This window comes from Diabrotica undecimpunctata, chromosome 2 (assembly GCF_040954645.1).
Source record: "Diabrotica undecimpunctata isolate CICGRU chromosome 2, icDiaUnde3, whole genome shotgun sequence".
NCBI classification, from domain to species: domain Eukaryota; kingdom Metazoa; phylum Arthropoda; class Insecta; order Coleoptera; family Chrysomelidae; genus Diabrotica; species Diabrotica undecimpunctata.
The window spans coordinates 25,196,302-25,211,990 of NC_092804.1; the positions used below are offsets into that span (position 1 = coordinate 25,196,302).

The 15,689-nt window shown below is 33.6% G+C and overlaps 1 protein-coding gene and 1 long non-coding RNA gene across 4 annotated transcripts in view; one reads left to right on the top strand and one right to left on the bottom strand.

Annotated features, from left to right (window-relative positions):
- Abd-B (Homeobox protein abdominal B) overlaps window positions 1-15,689 on the top strand; it is a 645,906-nt gene that overhangs the window by 327,928 nt on the left and 302,289 nt on the right. The window lies entirely within an intron of this gene.
- The window catches only part of LOC140433247 (uncharacterized), a 94,799-nt gene continuing 93,956 nt past the window's right edge, over window positions 14,847-15,689 (bottom strand). The window contains exon 5 of the long non-coding RNA XR_011949895.1: window positions 14,847-15,121. This is a non-coding gene — a long non-coding RNA (uncharacterized lncRNA). The remainder of the gene's footprint in view (window positions 15,122-15,689) is intronic.

The window sequence follows — 15,689 nt, forward strand, 5'->3', positions numbered from 1 at the left end:
TCCCCAAGTCTTCTCTCAGTGTAGGTAGGTCCTAATTAACTTTTTACTTTGATCCAGTTTGTGCAAGTTGGTACTTTTTGAATATTTTACAATAACCATACATATAAGGAAACAAATTTAGATTTATTACATTTTTACAAATACCTGGTAAATTACGATAGAAGAATTCTCTTCTAAGGTTTAAAGGATTCTCCTGCGCTTCTTCATTCTTGTTAAAAATTATCTCAAATGATTTTGCAATGCATGAAAAAATACATGAAAACAATTAAAATCATGTTACATTTCTGAGGATGCTACATTTTTAAATGCATTTAAAATTTTTATTTTAATTAGTTACTTCGCTTTTTTAGGTATGGTGATTTCTACTATATTACTTACTTTTAAATGCTTTTAATAATAATGTACCATTGATCTCATTGTTCAACACTATAATAATAAATAGATGTTAAGTCAATGCAAATAAAATAAATAATAGCAAAAGTGGTGTATGGGTATAAATATATAAAATTCACTGTGGTTAGTTGCCCAAAAATAAAATACATATTTATTTTCTTGAAGGAAAAAAATGTAATCTCCTGGAATTTATAAGAGAGTAACCTCCGTAAATCTGGAATAATCTTATTCCCTAAACGCTTTATTCAGAAGCAAAATATCCTCTCCGTTTCTCAATTTAAATATTTTCGTTTCGTTGACGATCTCAACTCACCCCTTTCAGATCTGAGATAAAACCAACCGACCCTTCCCATCCGCCTTCTCGATCCTTTTTCTTCCTATCGGAGCTTTCCGAGAAATTTATAGGCTAAACGTATGCAAAAAAACTTACAATGCCTGAGATAAGTTCTAAAAGTAAAAGGGTATTTTGCGAAAAGCAAAAGCGTATCTAAAGAGAGCTTTTGTGATGCCGCTCACGAGTATATGGGCCCTCGCCCCTTCTTTTACGACAAGGGTTTTCATTTCCGAAGGTTATATTTTTTGATAGTACCCTTTGAATATGCTAATATTATGCAAGGGGCTCTCCGGCCTTCGCTCGAATGGTCTCTCGACATTGTACTTGTTATTCAGATGTTATAAAATATAAAATGCATGTAATACTCTGTTATAAATGAAAGGCAACAAAATTGTTTACTATGTTGTACAAGTTGTCTCATTGGGAATCAAGCTGATATTTTTATCACTTAAAGTTTATTTTTATTATAGATATATCACTATTGTTATAATTAAAATTATAATAAAGAATATTTTAGAAAAACAAAGCAAACTTTGCTAGGCTAAGGTAAAGAAGATATTTATATAATGCAAGGCAAAGGAAAATCTGTAATAAACATTCGAAACTATTCTGGACAAGAAGTAAAAGGAACGAAGAGTAAAAAGTGATATAATGAAAGTCAAAAAAGATATAATTTCAAAGAATTAGGTATACACAAATATACATAAACAAAATATTTATACATTATTTAATGGAAAACTCTTCTTCTATTATGTATATATCAGTAGATGTGTAGTTATGACATTCATACACGGTTCTTTCGGGGAGCAGATGCTAATGTTTCGTTAATAATGCCCAGATCATATTATATAGGATCAAATTATCAAATAGGATCAAAGATTAAATAGGATTATGGATGCATATATTACAATCAGGCAACTAAAACTTAAATTAAAAAAGTAGAAGTGTTATCAAATAAATGCCCTTCGATAATGTATCGGAGCTCTTACAAGCACCCCGACATCAAATTCAAGTATCATCATCAGTGGCGTTACAGCTCTTTATGAGCCAAAGCCTTCTTCAGAACAATCCTCCATTCGCCCCTGTCTCTGGCAACTCTTCTCCATGCTCTAATTCCGATAGACTTCAAATCATTTTCTAGGTTGTCTTGGTACCTAAGTCTCGGTCTTCCTCTTCTTCGTTGTCCGATCGGCCCTCTTCGGTCAAAAACTTTTCTGACTATGGCATCTTCCTCTCGTCTGATTACATGACCTATCCATCTGAGGCGTGCTACCTTAATGAATTTTACAACGTCAGGTTCTCCAAATCTTCTATACAACTTAAAATTGTAACACCTGCGCCACAAACCTTGTTCTTTTATGCCTCCATATATTCGTCTTAGTATTTTTCGCTCAAAACGTTTAAGCAATTCTTGGTCATTCTGTGTTAGTGTCCAAGTTTCTGAACCATATGTTAGCACTGGTCTTATTAGTGTTTTGTATACAGTCAGTTTAATTTTTCTAGGCATTTTTGATACGATTTTTTATTTTCTAGGCAAATTCAAGTATAAATTGTAATAAACCATCATTGCATTTAAGAAGGAAATCTCTATGCGCAAATTATATAATTAAAAGTGGTGCTAAAAAGAAAATAATAGGGGATACGTGACAAAAACTTTTTATATATGATCTTTTTTTTATATTAAACACCTACTGTGTTTATACCATTGGAATCTGGTCAAAGCTGACCAATTAACAATTTTTATCTCTCTTAATTTACTAAAGGATGCATTCTAAGAGCTTACCCTATGGCGTCCTCTTATTTTATCTAACAGCTATGCACTAATACCTAACATGCAAATTCACAACACAGCACTATGCTCTGCTTTTACACTAATTACACTTTACATTAACTCAAATGGTTTTGTTCGTTTGAGTCTTCTTTCTAACCCAGTATTATCGAGGAGCTGGATGGTCTCGATGTTTACGTGTTTATGGAGCCGTTGTTCGTGACTACCTACCATCTTCTTGATAATTTTATTTACATCTTCCATCTCAAGGTCCTTGTGGAGGTCGACATTTCTGATGTACGAAGGAGCATCAACGATGTTCCTTAGTACTTTATTCTGGAATCTCTGGATGATCTGGATATTACTTTTATTAGTACAGCCCCAGAGTTGGCAACCATACATCCATATTGGTCTCAGTATTTGCTTGTATATCAGTTATTTATTATGTGTGGACAAAACTGAATTTCTTCCCATCAGCCAATACATTTTCTTGTAACGGATACCTAGTTCCTCCCTTTTCTTTTTGATATGGGCTTTCCAGCAAAGCTTTGCATCAAGTGTGATACCCAAGTATTTTGTAGTAGCTGCGTGCGGTATTTGGGCATCATTTATTCTAATTGGAATATGAATTCTATTTAAAATATTCTAATTATGGATTTTTTTGTTTGTAAAATTAACGTGAATTGATTTAGACTCGTTTAGTTTGATTTTCCATTTTTTTGTCCACTTATGGATTTTATCTATTGACAACTGTAATTTTCTGCTGCTTCTTCACTGGTATCACCTACTGCTAGAATGGCAGTATCATCTGCAAAGGTGGCTATAGCATCATTTTCTAGTTCAGGTATGTTGCATGTGTATAACAGGTAGAAGACCGGACCTAATACACTTCCTTGAGGGACTCCTGCTTTAATTTCTTTTAAATCTGTGTAAACGTCTTCTTATTTGATTCTGAAGTATCTATCAGATATGTATGACTGTAGAATTTCTGAATATTGTCTAGGCATAAAGGATTGCAGTTTATACAGTAAACCTTCATGCCATACTTTATCGAATGCCTTAGCTACGTCTAAAAATATTGTAGAGCAGACTTTCTTTTCCTCTAAAGATTTCTCAATTATGTTAGTAATTCTATGTACTTGATCAATAGTAGAGTGTGTATTTCTGAAGCCAAATTGGTGGTTTGGAATCAGTTTTTTCTCTTCTATTATCGGTTTCATTCTTTTTAGCAAGAGTTTTTCGAACAGCTTTGACATCACTGGTAAGAGTGATATTGGCCTGTAAGAAGAGACTTCTGTTGGTGATTTCCCTGGTTTTGGTATCATTAATACCTCAGCTATTTTCTATAAATTTGGGACATATCTTAATCTAAAAGCAGCATTAATTAGGTTGGTCAATTTAACTATGGCTTTGCGAGGCAGGTTTTTCAGTAATTCTCCAGTAATTAGATCATATCCTGGGGCTTTCTTCATATTTATGTTTTCTTTTATTTCATCAGCTACTTCTTTTGGGGATGTTGGTCTGATTGTCTCTTCTATCTGATTAGGCTTTATCCATATTTGATCATTAATTCATGTGGTTTGGATGTATTTTCTAAATATGTGGCAAATCTCTTTGCCTTTTGCTTATTGCTCCTGGCCCAACTACCATCTTCCAGTTTAATGGGTGGAGAATGGATTACTGGTCTTTTTAGCCTTTTCGTTGCTTTCCATAGGGAGTATTCAGTGCTGCTATCATCCGTCAATTCTCTCAGGAAAGAACCCATTGATTCATTTTTTATATTTTGAATCACCCTTTTAAGCTTATGAGTTGCATTGTTCAGATTCGTTTTATCTTGAGGAGCTCTGGTTTGTTGCCACCTCCTGCTTAGTTTTATTTTCTCTTTAATTAACTTTTTAATTTCCTTCGGATAGTTGTTTCCTTTTACTTTTAATACTTGAATCGGAGTGTTTTCCCATGCTGATTTTTGTATATTTCGAAAAAACAACTCTACTTCCTTATCTAGTTGTTCAGATGTTTTTAATTGTACAGATAATTCAATTTTTTCTTCAAGGGTTGATTTAAAACTTTCCCAGTCTGTTAATTTGTTGGTTAATATTGGATTACACTCCTTTCTAATAATCGTGTCACTCAATGTGAGCATTATGGGTGAATGGTCCGAGTTCATATCCCAACAATCGTCAATATCTACATAATTGGCTGACATATTTTTAATAATGAAAAAATCAATTAAGTCCGGTATCTTGTTGCAATCAGTTGACCAATGCGTCGGTCTACCCGTTGATATTGGTTCACATTTCTGTTCTTTCATGGCTGCCAGCAACTCGTTCCCTTTTATTGTTGTCAATTTTGATCCCCATTGAGTGTGCTTTGCATTAAAGTCACCTTCAATCATATATCTTTTTCCCATACTTTTCAGATATTCTTCATACTGTACTTTTTTAATGGAATGCTTAGGGGGGATATAAATTGAACTTATAGTAATTTCGCAATTAGTTTTGAGCTTGACACAAACTGTGGTTGCTTGTATGTATTCAGTTGCATATTTTAGCTTTGTGATTACTTAATTTATGATTTCCCGATTGTTTTATGTTTTCCAAAATCTTACAAACAGGGTTTTTAAACAAAAATGTGTTTTTAGTAGATATGTGGATATTTAGAACTTATTTACAAAGCAAAAATAAAAATAAAGTAAAAATTGGTGAAATTTCTGTCCGAGGGTTTAAGAATAACCCATGTTACCTGTTACCAAAGAAGACCTGTTACCAAGAAGACTTATTTTGAGAGGATACTTTGGGCACTTGAACGATTGTTATTAAAAATTTTACGTTTCTCAGTCCAGCCATAATACGCTATTGATATCGTAACTGACTGTATTTCCAGACATATAAAAGTCCCCTGTTTGCTGCTTGTTTTGCCAATCTTATAGCTACCTTATTTTTTAATCCCATTATGACTTAACATTCACGTTAAGCTTATATTGTTATTACTTTCAATAAAGCTTTTTAAAAATATTTGGAAGCCACAGGGTAAGAGATAGTTCAAACACTCCTGACCATGGAGCTGCGTGAAGGCGGAGTCAAATTCACGTAAAGGCAAAAAGGTTCTATTGTAAGTGGAATTATACAGTGCATAGTACAATGCGTTTCGCATGGAAGTGGGGACTAAACCAAATTTCGTCTACTGCGCCGTGGTCAGGAGTGCTTACAATATCTACCTTCCTTATATACCGAAGGCCCAAGGGATATATCCTATTATAATCCCAAAACCGCGCCAGCAGTATAAACGTAAACTATCACATTAGTAGCTCAATAATATTATTCATAAAGCCTCTTCCTCTTTGTCCTTTTGACATATACTATATATGTCACATTTTTGTATTTTTGAAAGTATATACACCTTTATTATTTTATGTCCTTTAAGATCAGGTGTCATGCCCCTCTCCCATTACAACAATGTTGCTCTAACCGTTAAGCACAGCCTTATAGAATGAAAGTATTACCAAGAGATCCACGTCGACAAGATGCCTAAAGAATAGTTTAGAGAATTCTCTTTCTTCTAGAGAGAAGTTTTAGAAGCCTAAGCAAGTTTTAAAGACTTTCAAATTTTACAGTTAAATTAATTCCATATGCTACTGTAACTTTAAGCTTTTTTCATAAATTTGTAATGCAATTGTACAAAAGTTTTGTTACTGTGTCAATGACCTTATTAACAATGAATCTATTGTTTTTTAATGCTGCATTTTTTTAGTAGATCTGTCAAAGATTTGGCTGTAGGATATTTCTGGTAACTGTAATGTCTAATTATTGTTCTCAAAGTTTTTCTCTAGGAAAGCTTTGGAATCAAGCAGGTGTTTTTAAAAGTAATTAAAATATCGCTAATAATAACTTAACCTGACTTCTCAACATAAAACACTATCAGATACTTGTATAAGGTATGACAGAAACATCTTTTAGTCTTTCAGTTTTGAAAAACTGTGTGTTTTGATGAGACATCCTTTATAATACATGTATAATTCCTTTGTTTTAAACCGAAAAAGTTTGATTATGCTAACTGTCCCCGGAGGAGTTTCAAATACATTGAGTCTGTGAAGGATTTAATCGTTTTATTTTACGAGTTTTAATAACTTAAGGGGGATGAGCTTGTTATTATACCACTCTTATATTTTTGAATTATTGGTTAGTCGAATAAATAAAAATATATCAGCAATAAAGAAGAAGTTTAATTATTATTAGGTAGACTTTAATTAGTGGGATTAGTTAATTTAGACTTGACAAAATATTATACTCTGACAATATCGAAATACGCAAAAGAAAAGTATCGTTGCCAAAATATTGTGTGTAATGTTATTTTTGGTTGCCTTCATGGTTCGATTGGCTGGCAGGAACAGTTCGATATACGTAGATTCTTGGCTCGAACACGCCCTAAGTCAGAAATTTCAAATGTAGCTGTTAAAATCCTTACTAGATCTCCGATTTTGAATTGGTAGTTACAAATTTATGCAATAAGCCGAGGATTTATTTATTTATGGAATATAAGGCTTACACGGCAAAATCGCATTCCTACATTCATACCGAAAAGAAATACGACGCTAGAATCGGGATATTTCGAACTTAAAAAGATTTAAACTCTATATTTCTACAAAGCTTTAATCAGTCTTATATATAATACCATTTACATGTAAGACTAATCACTGAAAACACCATATAAACATATATATATATATATATATATATATATATATATATATATATATATATATATATATATATATATATATATATATATATATATATATATATATGGTTCTTGAACTCCTAAGTGGAGCATAGAGCTTTAGTGAAAACGCGCCATCGGGTTCTATTTTGCGCTAAGGCCTTCACCTCATTCCAAGACTTTCCTTGGCCTCTTATCTCGTCCATGATGGATCTTCTCCAAGTTTGTACTGGGCGACCTCTTTTTCTTTTCCCTTGGGGATTCCACTCTAGGGCAGTCTTTGCGATACAGGAACTATTTTTTCGGAGTGTGTGACCGATCCAACCCCACTTTCTGGACTTAATTTCATTTTGTACCCTCCTTTGTTCGGTCAGGTGTAGCAGATCTTCGTTTCTGATGGTGTTAGGCCAGAATATGCGAACAATTCTTCGTAGACATTTGTTAACAAAGACCTGCAGTTTGTCTGTGAGGGTGTTTGTCACTTTCCAGGTTTCACATCTGTAGAGTAGAACAGACATGACATTTGATCGGAATATTCGAATCTTTGTCCTTGTAGTATACTCGCCAGATCTCCAAACAGGGTTGAGCGTGCTGAAAGCTTGTTGGGCTTTTCGTATCCTCATACGAATATCGACTTCTGTACCTCCGTTTTCTGTTATGACACTTCCAAGATACGTAAAGTTTTCCACATTTTCAATCTGCATATTGTCGATAGTAAATAGCGTGTTGTTCCTTGCATTTATTCTCATGGACTTGGTTTTACTAATATTGATTTTAAAACCTATTTTATTGGCTTCAGTGGAAAGTGTTTCCAATTGGTAAGCCAGATCTTGGAACCTTTGACCTAATAGGCAGATATCGTCCGCGTATTCTAGATCGCTTAAGCGTGTAGTTAACGTCCATTGTATCCCTCTTGTGTCGGAGTCTAGTTTGGAGAGAACATAGTCTATATAAACATAATTATCATAAAAGTGTAAAATATTCACCAAAATACAGTACTGAAATTAAGATGGTTTTGGAATTGCACCTACAATTTTTATTTTTGGTGTATTTATCAATAACTGTCATATTCACATTGTTCTAGTATTATAATCGACTGAATGGTTCAAACAACGGCAACGGAAGAAAAAGTGTTTATATTAGAACATTACTTAAACTCACATGAACATGATCGAGATAATGGTCTGAGTTTGAAAAGTTGTTTTTAGGAAAACAGTTTGTTATAAACTGGTCATACTGCAGCCATTTGGATTATTGTACATTTTTCATTTCTTCATGGTAATCATTCCAGGATTCTGAAACTCTGTACCAGCTTAAACAGGTCTAGTGAGTGGGTACCATACATTTTTGAAGTCACTTGGTTGTCTCCTAAAAAGGTTTGACCATGCGGTCTAATGCCTGGCAGTTATGCAAAATATTGACTGCCACAGGTTCTCTGCTACAGAGACTGCAGCTTAAGTCTCCATGAAATAGTTTATTGTATGCAGGCATTCCTGGACTAGCGCATGTCTAGTAAAAACGCCTGACATTTCCACACTCGCCCAAAGTCTACCTTAGGACTTATTAATGCCCCCATGGCAACTTGGCTATCTGTCTATATATTAATCCTCTTAAGTTTGAAAGTCCTTATGCTAATTTCACTTGCACACTGAAATATTGTAAAAATATCTTCATAAAATACATATACGTATTCTCCAAATGAAATGGAAATATTTAAATTTCCGTCACTATCGAATATTTATGTGTACCACGTATAACCCTGCAGTCTAGGTCGAGTGCTTTGTCTAATCCCTCTAGTGGGCAGATGTTCTCATAAAAAGGTACTTTAGGAGTATATCTGGTACTGTATGGTCAGCACTTATCATCGATTGGGTTTTCCTAATTTGTGATGTTACTATATCCTGATCTAACCCATAAGTTTTCGTTTTTTTTAAGACTATCCTTTTTAAGACTTTTTATAAGACTTTTTAAGAGGGAGATCCAGTGATGCCTCCATAGCGGCCGTTGGTGTGTTGTCCATAGTCCCTGTGATTCCGAGGCAAGCAAGTCTTTTCACCTTACTTACTTTGAAGATTGTTTTTTGTTCTGCAGCTTTGGCAATTATAACACCAATGCATATGTAACTGTTGGTTTTGCCACCATGCTTCGTTAGTTACCGCTTGTTTGGTTATCTGTTCTATCTACTGATTTGAAGTAAGCCTTGAGTGAGATAATTTACTTTATTCTCCAGATTTAAATGTGTACCATTAAAGCTTATAACAGCCAATCCCTCTAAATTTCCGCTTCTGGAAAATTTTATGATTTTGAACTTCTGGAGGCTTATGTTAAGTCCAACATTTTAATTTCATTTTGTAAGAGTCAGAGCCTGTAGCATTTTATCCCTGGTTGTGACAATGAATTTGCTGTGGACTAAGATGACCAGGTCATCCGCATAGCCTAGCACATGATGCCAGTCGTTGCTGAGTCTAGCTATCAGCCCATCCATTACCAGATTCAACAAGAGGGTAGATAAAACTTCCCCCTGTAGACAACTTTTGGCTAATTATTCTGAAACTAAATCCTCCAGTAACGTTACATATATCACACGGCTCCTCGGTATGCAGTCTATCTTTAGCTTGTTTTGTCTATCTCTTTTAGACGAATCGCCTTGTGATTGCTTCGTAGGAAGCGTTGTCGAATGCTCCCTCTATATCGAGAAATGTACCCAACATTTTCCAGAACTTACTTCACCCTGTACACCTCTGTACAAGATGGTTTAGTGTCGTTTCTGCAGAGTCTCCTGCTCGATATGAATACTGTCCCTGATGTATCGGACTTTCAATCAATACGAGGTACGAGGACACAGTCCGGGTCCGGTGATTTATATAGCTCAATTGAGTTTATTGCCCATTTGATTTTGTCTTGGTTCACCTCTTCTTTTGCCACTTCTTTTAATCCGGAGAATACCTATGTCATATCAATTACATGTTTTCGTTGTAAAGTTACGAAAATTAATTTATTTTCTAGGTTTAGTATATCTAAATCATGTTCCATAAGAAACTTTAGTAATGATCCACCCGTGTTCGTACTGCCCCTGGTCAGATAGTGCGCATTCTCTTTACAGCAAATGATTAATTGCAGTCCGTTTTGCCTGCAATCTCTCAGTGGCTATTCCAACTCCCCTGATGGTGGTTGTTCAGAATTATCATATGGGAGATATGCTGATCCGAAAATTATCTCCTTCATACGCCTTTCCTTTATGATCTTTATCTTTATTGTCTTTAAATTCCTGGAACAAAGATTCATCCACAGCAATATTTTGATATGTTTGACAATTATGCAGATCCTCGGACCTTTGGCAGATCCGCTATATATAAGCTCTTCACCAATACCTGATAGACCTCTTAGTTTGTCTTTATAATCCCAGTGCTCTTGTAACAATACTACATGGAACCTGCTCATAGCAACAGTAAGTTTTGTAGGAGCTGCCATACTATGCTGGAGGTGCGCCTGCAGGAGTCTGATTGGAGCCATCGAGGCCTTTGATGACTTTGATGTAATACGCCTTAAAATTAGTAGTCCTCAATGCTTTGTAGAAGATCTCATCTATCGGGTATATGAAGATTTGAGCGTTTTCCGTGATGTTCGGAATTTTTAACAACCAGTCTTCCGTCTTAAGGTCTTGGTTTTGTCTGTTAAAATGGATTCTGATTGTTGCTTTATTTTTCTTGTTTCTCTTGTGTCTCTCTCTATGTTTCTTGGGGACGCGTGTGGGGAACATGGGCAGCTTGGGCATGTTACTGCGATCGACCACATTGAACTCTGTTTTCTTTCCAATGTCCCTCCATAATCCCCACCCTTCATCCTGAATACTTTAGTGGTATTGCTAAATGACCTGGTCTACTCGATAGAGTTTCTTGCTTTTTAGTAATGCTTTGTTGCGAGGGATATAATGGTACCCGCTACCCTGGGTAGAAGTGGATCTAGAGAAACTAGGTAGTTTTAACGACTCTCGCATTTATTTTATGTGCATTTGCTGTGGTCCATATCCCAACAGCCATTTTTGCCTGTCCTATTATCCTCTTTTTTGAGCCCCACAGACTTTTTTTGATTTCTCAAAAGGCTGGAAAAAGTTTTAATCAATTTTAATCAAAGTATATTAAGTTCCTTGGATTTAAACACATAGCTAATAATGTAGAAGAACCACAGTAAAAAATTACCATATGGTGGTATTACCTTATTTTATTAATATTGGAAAAGAGAATAACTCCAGCTGTGTCTTTACTACATACTGAAGAAGTGCGTATTTAAATCAGAAAACAACAAGTCATTAAGTAAAAATGACTTCAACTATCCAGACATCAGAAAATGTGTATAGTAACTGCAACAAATAACATTATGTAGAAACTGTTAACTACACCGAGGCAACTACCGAGTGTAATAGACCAGCGTTTCTATCTCTTATCGACTTAAAGAAATCCATCCTTTTTATATATATATATTTTTTTTGTGTAACACCTGTGCGGTGTTTGTATACTGCTATCTGGTCACAAATGACCAATTATCAGTTATTTTCTGACCTAACTTAATAAACAGCAAATACTTATATCTAAGGGCTTACCCTATGGCTTACTCTTATTTTATCTATCAACTAATGCACTACAACTAACATGCAATAACTTTACAGCACTATACTCTGCTTTTTACACTAAACTGTTACACATTTACACTAACTCAAATGGTTTTGTCCTTATGAGTCTTCTCTTTAGTTCAGTGTTGTCAAGAAGCTGGATTGCCTAGACATTCACATGACTATGCAGCCTCTGGTGACTTGCTGCTGTTCTCTTGATTATTTCGATCACAGTTTTCATACCCAAGTTCTGGTGGATGTTGCTATTACGGATATACCAAGGAGCATATCCGTTTTATATGATAAAGAAGATTCCTTGGGTCATAAAAACTATTGAAAACGTCCACAATAGAACCAAGATGGAAATCAAAATACATGGACAACTTAAGGAACCTATAAACATAGACAATGGAATAAAACAGCCTAGCCCTATGCTCTATAGTTTAATGAGAAGCAAAAAAAGAGGATACAGAATGAGGAACAAAGATGAAGGCAATTTCCAAAAATTCAACACAAAAGCAAGAAAAATTAATTAGACGATCTCAACTCGAGGATTGGATACATATGAAAACAAAATGTAACGTAAAGAGTATGTATAAAGGAATGACACTAGTGAAAAATAATAATTGTACTCTTAAGTAGAATTGATGAGACTAGAGTAGTCAAAATATCAAGCAGGCAGAAGATGGAGTATGAATGCTCCATAAAGTAGTTTAAATCCGTCAATAATGAAGCGAATAGCTTTCGGAGAGGAAGAAGAAAAAAATTATTCTCTTCGACAATTCAAGAAAAAATTGACTACTCTCTACCGAAATTTGAATTAGAGAATTTTAAGCAAAAACTAATAAACAAGAAAGTGAATCCGATAATTAAATAAAATATTCTTGTGTCTTTAGTAAAATGTATTCAGTTATTTTAAATTTTATTACTACCTTTATTTTTAGAATCTATGATTATTTGTATATTTTCCCTTACATTCCCATCTTTCCACAGTTTTCGTGATTATTGTCGATGCTACTGGACCTTACTTCAGGCGTTGGTTGAGAGATGGCGCCACAGTAGATCGTATAAAATACAAGGATGAATTAAATACAATTGGAAGTTTCACAAAAAGGGACCTTTTAATTTTATTAGCAAGCTTCCAGAGTCATATTATTAAAAATAAAAAATCGATTAATTATTAAGACGCATTTATTAAAAATGGAATTCAACAGATTACTACATCCCGTTACAACCAACAATTAGAATATAAAAATATAAATAAAATATGCAGTTTGCATAATTATAAGAAAAATAACAAAAGTACCTAAAATTACCAAAACTTACATTTTTTTTAAATTGTACATAGATATTCTAATACTATTAATAGTGAAACCATTTTGATGTATTTTGATGCAGATTGCAGATTATTGGAATGTTGCACAAAAACTTGTATTAAAAAGTGTAAAGGCTACCAAAATAAAACGAAAATTTATTTTATTTACAATAAATCTATTTGTAAGTTCATAACACAACACTCCACCTATAAATACAAAAACTTTATCCTCATATACTTATTAAAACATTAATATTAGAATCAAGTTTTGAAGTTGATATAAAAAAAATATTTAGATACTTATTGTTAAGTAAATATCCATGAAAAAACTGCTGAAAGGAAGAGCGATACACTTCTAGAAATATGATACTTAATATAATTACTATTTAAATGGGAGTAAGCCACAATTAAAGGTTAAAGTACGTTTATTGACGTTTCAATCTCCACTTCGGAAATCGTTCTCAAAATACAAAAAAAAAAATAAAAAAAATGTTTGTATTTTGAGAACGATTTCCGAAGTTGAAATTGAAATATCAATAAACGTACTTTAACCTTTAATTGTGGCTCATTCCCATTTAAATAGTAATTACTTTAACTTGCCGCAAGAAAATAGCTTCAGAACAATGATACTTAATCTAAGATAGAGTTCTTCCTATTCCTCCATTTTCTCCATTTCCTAATTAATCTACTTCTCTTTCTAGTTATCAGGGTTTTTTTCACTCTCCATTTATTATATTTCATTTTGACACAATTTATTCTATTTTATCTTCTTCTTCTATCAAGTATCGAGTTTTTACTTATATTCTACCTATGTATTATAAGTATAGATATAATTGATTCTACTGATCCAACTCTCAACTCTTACCCAAAATCAGATCCACAGAAATTATGGATATAATTTGACAGGTAAATTAGTGGAATCATATTATATAGTCAGAATTTATAAACTAATAGAACTTCAAAAAGAAAAATATTTTTTTAAAAAGAATTGAGTGAATTTTAAGATACTTGATAATTATGGGAAAGAACGGCTAGTAATGTTTGTTGGTTATTTCCATCATTTCCATCATTTTCCATCAAGTTGCCTTCATATAATATATACTTCTTACCATTTGTAACAAGATCAATGTGATTTCTAATATAAGAAATATTTAGTCAATCTATGGCAGAAATACGTTAGTTCTTTTTTATCGTACTGTTGCTAATGGGCTTATTTTACAGTTGTATGCTGTAGTTTGTATGTTCAGTGATTACCTAGTTACTAAGTAATTGTGTTTACAAACAATCGCTTATTATTCCCGAGCGACTACAGTCTCTCGTGTCAGGATTTGAACTCATGACCACTGAGTTTTTACGTTCAGTAAGTTGACGTTTTTACCACTATCCTATCAAGGCGTTGCACGTTTGGGTTTTCTACTGCAGAGATTTTTTTGGTTTGGTTATTCTGAATACTGCAACCATCTCTTCTTGAAGTGATATTTCTCATACCATAAGCTGCATCCTCCAAAACGTTATGGGTCTATGGGTTATAGGTTATTTTTTAGGTCTTTTTCTAAAAATTGTTTGTTTCTTATTAAGATATTAGTTAAAATGTTTCGTGATATAAAGTGTGTAAACTTCAATCAACGTTTCCATTGGTTCCAACTTATTCAGAGGAACATTTGATTTTCTTCGAAAGATAGATAGAGTATCAAATTGAAACAAAATAAAATAATTCAGAAAATATATTAAACAAAAACACAAGAAATAATTAACAACTTTAAGATCGTTGATTTTAAGAGTTCTTTGGAATGGTTCAGTAATCTGGGGTTACTAATCTGGTACCCACTCAGGTCCAAAGAAAGTGAACCTAACTGGTCCTCTAGTGGGCATTATGGTCATATGGCATATGGTCTTGTAGTTAAGATCATTCATATTTTTGCAGTATTATCTGTGATCCAGTATCATTCAAGAGCGATGAGGATGCATTCTGGATTTCTGGTAGAACTAAAAATAAAGAAAATTTACTTCAGGAAACCAGATACGTGTTAGAGTTTACTCGCAAGGCTGGCAAATAATATTAATTATTAAATTAAAATTAAAATTACAAACTAAACAACGATTTCAATAATAAAAGTTGGGATCTACCACGAAACTCGAGAGTGTCTCGAAAATATAAAAAAATATACATAAAAGGTACGTTATAAAAATAAAAAATTACAACAAAATATACTTATATAAAAAGCATGATCGCATGGTGAGGCTAAACCACATATATTTAAATAATAGGATTTATAGGTACATAGTAAGCATAAAATGTTGAGAAATAAAATAAAAGTAATAAAATAAAAGAATTCTCAATTGGAGAAGTACTCACAAAAGTACAGACTTTCAAAAAAATTTCCTGTAAACAAGGGACACCGGCAGGGGTGTTGCATATCCCCCACATTGTTTAAAATCTACGTGGCGAAAGCACTGTATCAGTGGAAGAGAAAGTGCAGAGGAATGGGCATTGACCTGGGAGAAACTTGCCTATATACCCTACAGTTTGCAGACGATCAAGTCCTTATAGCCA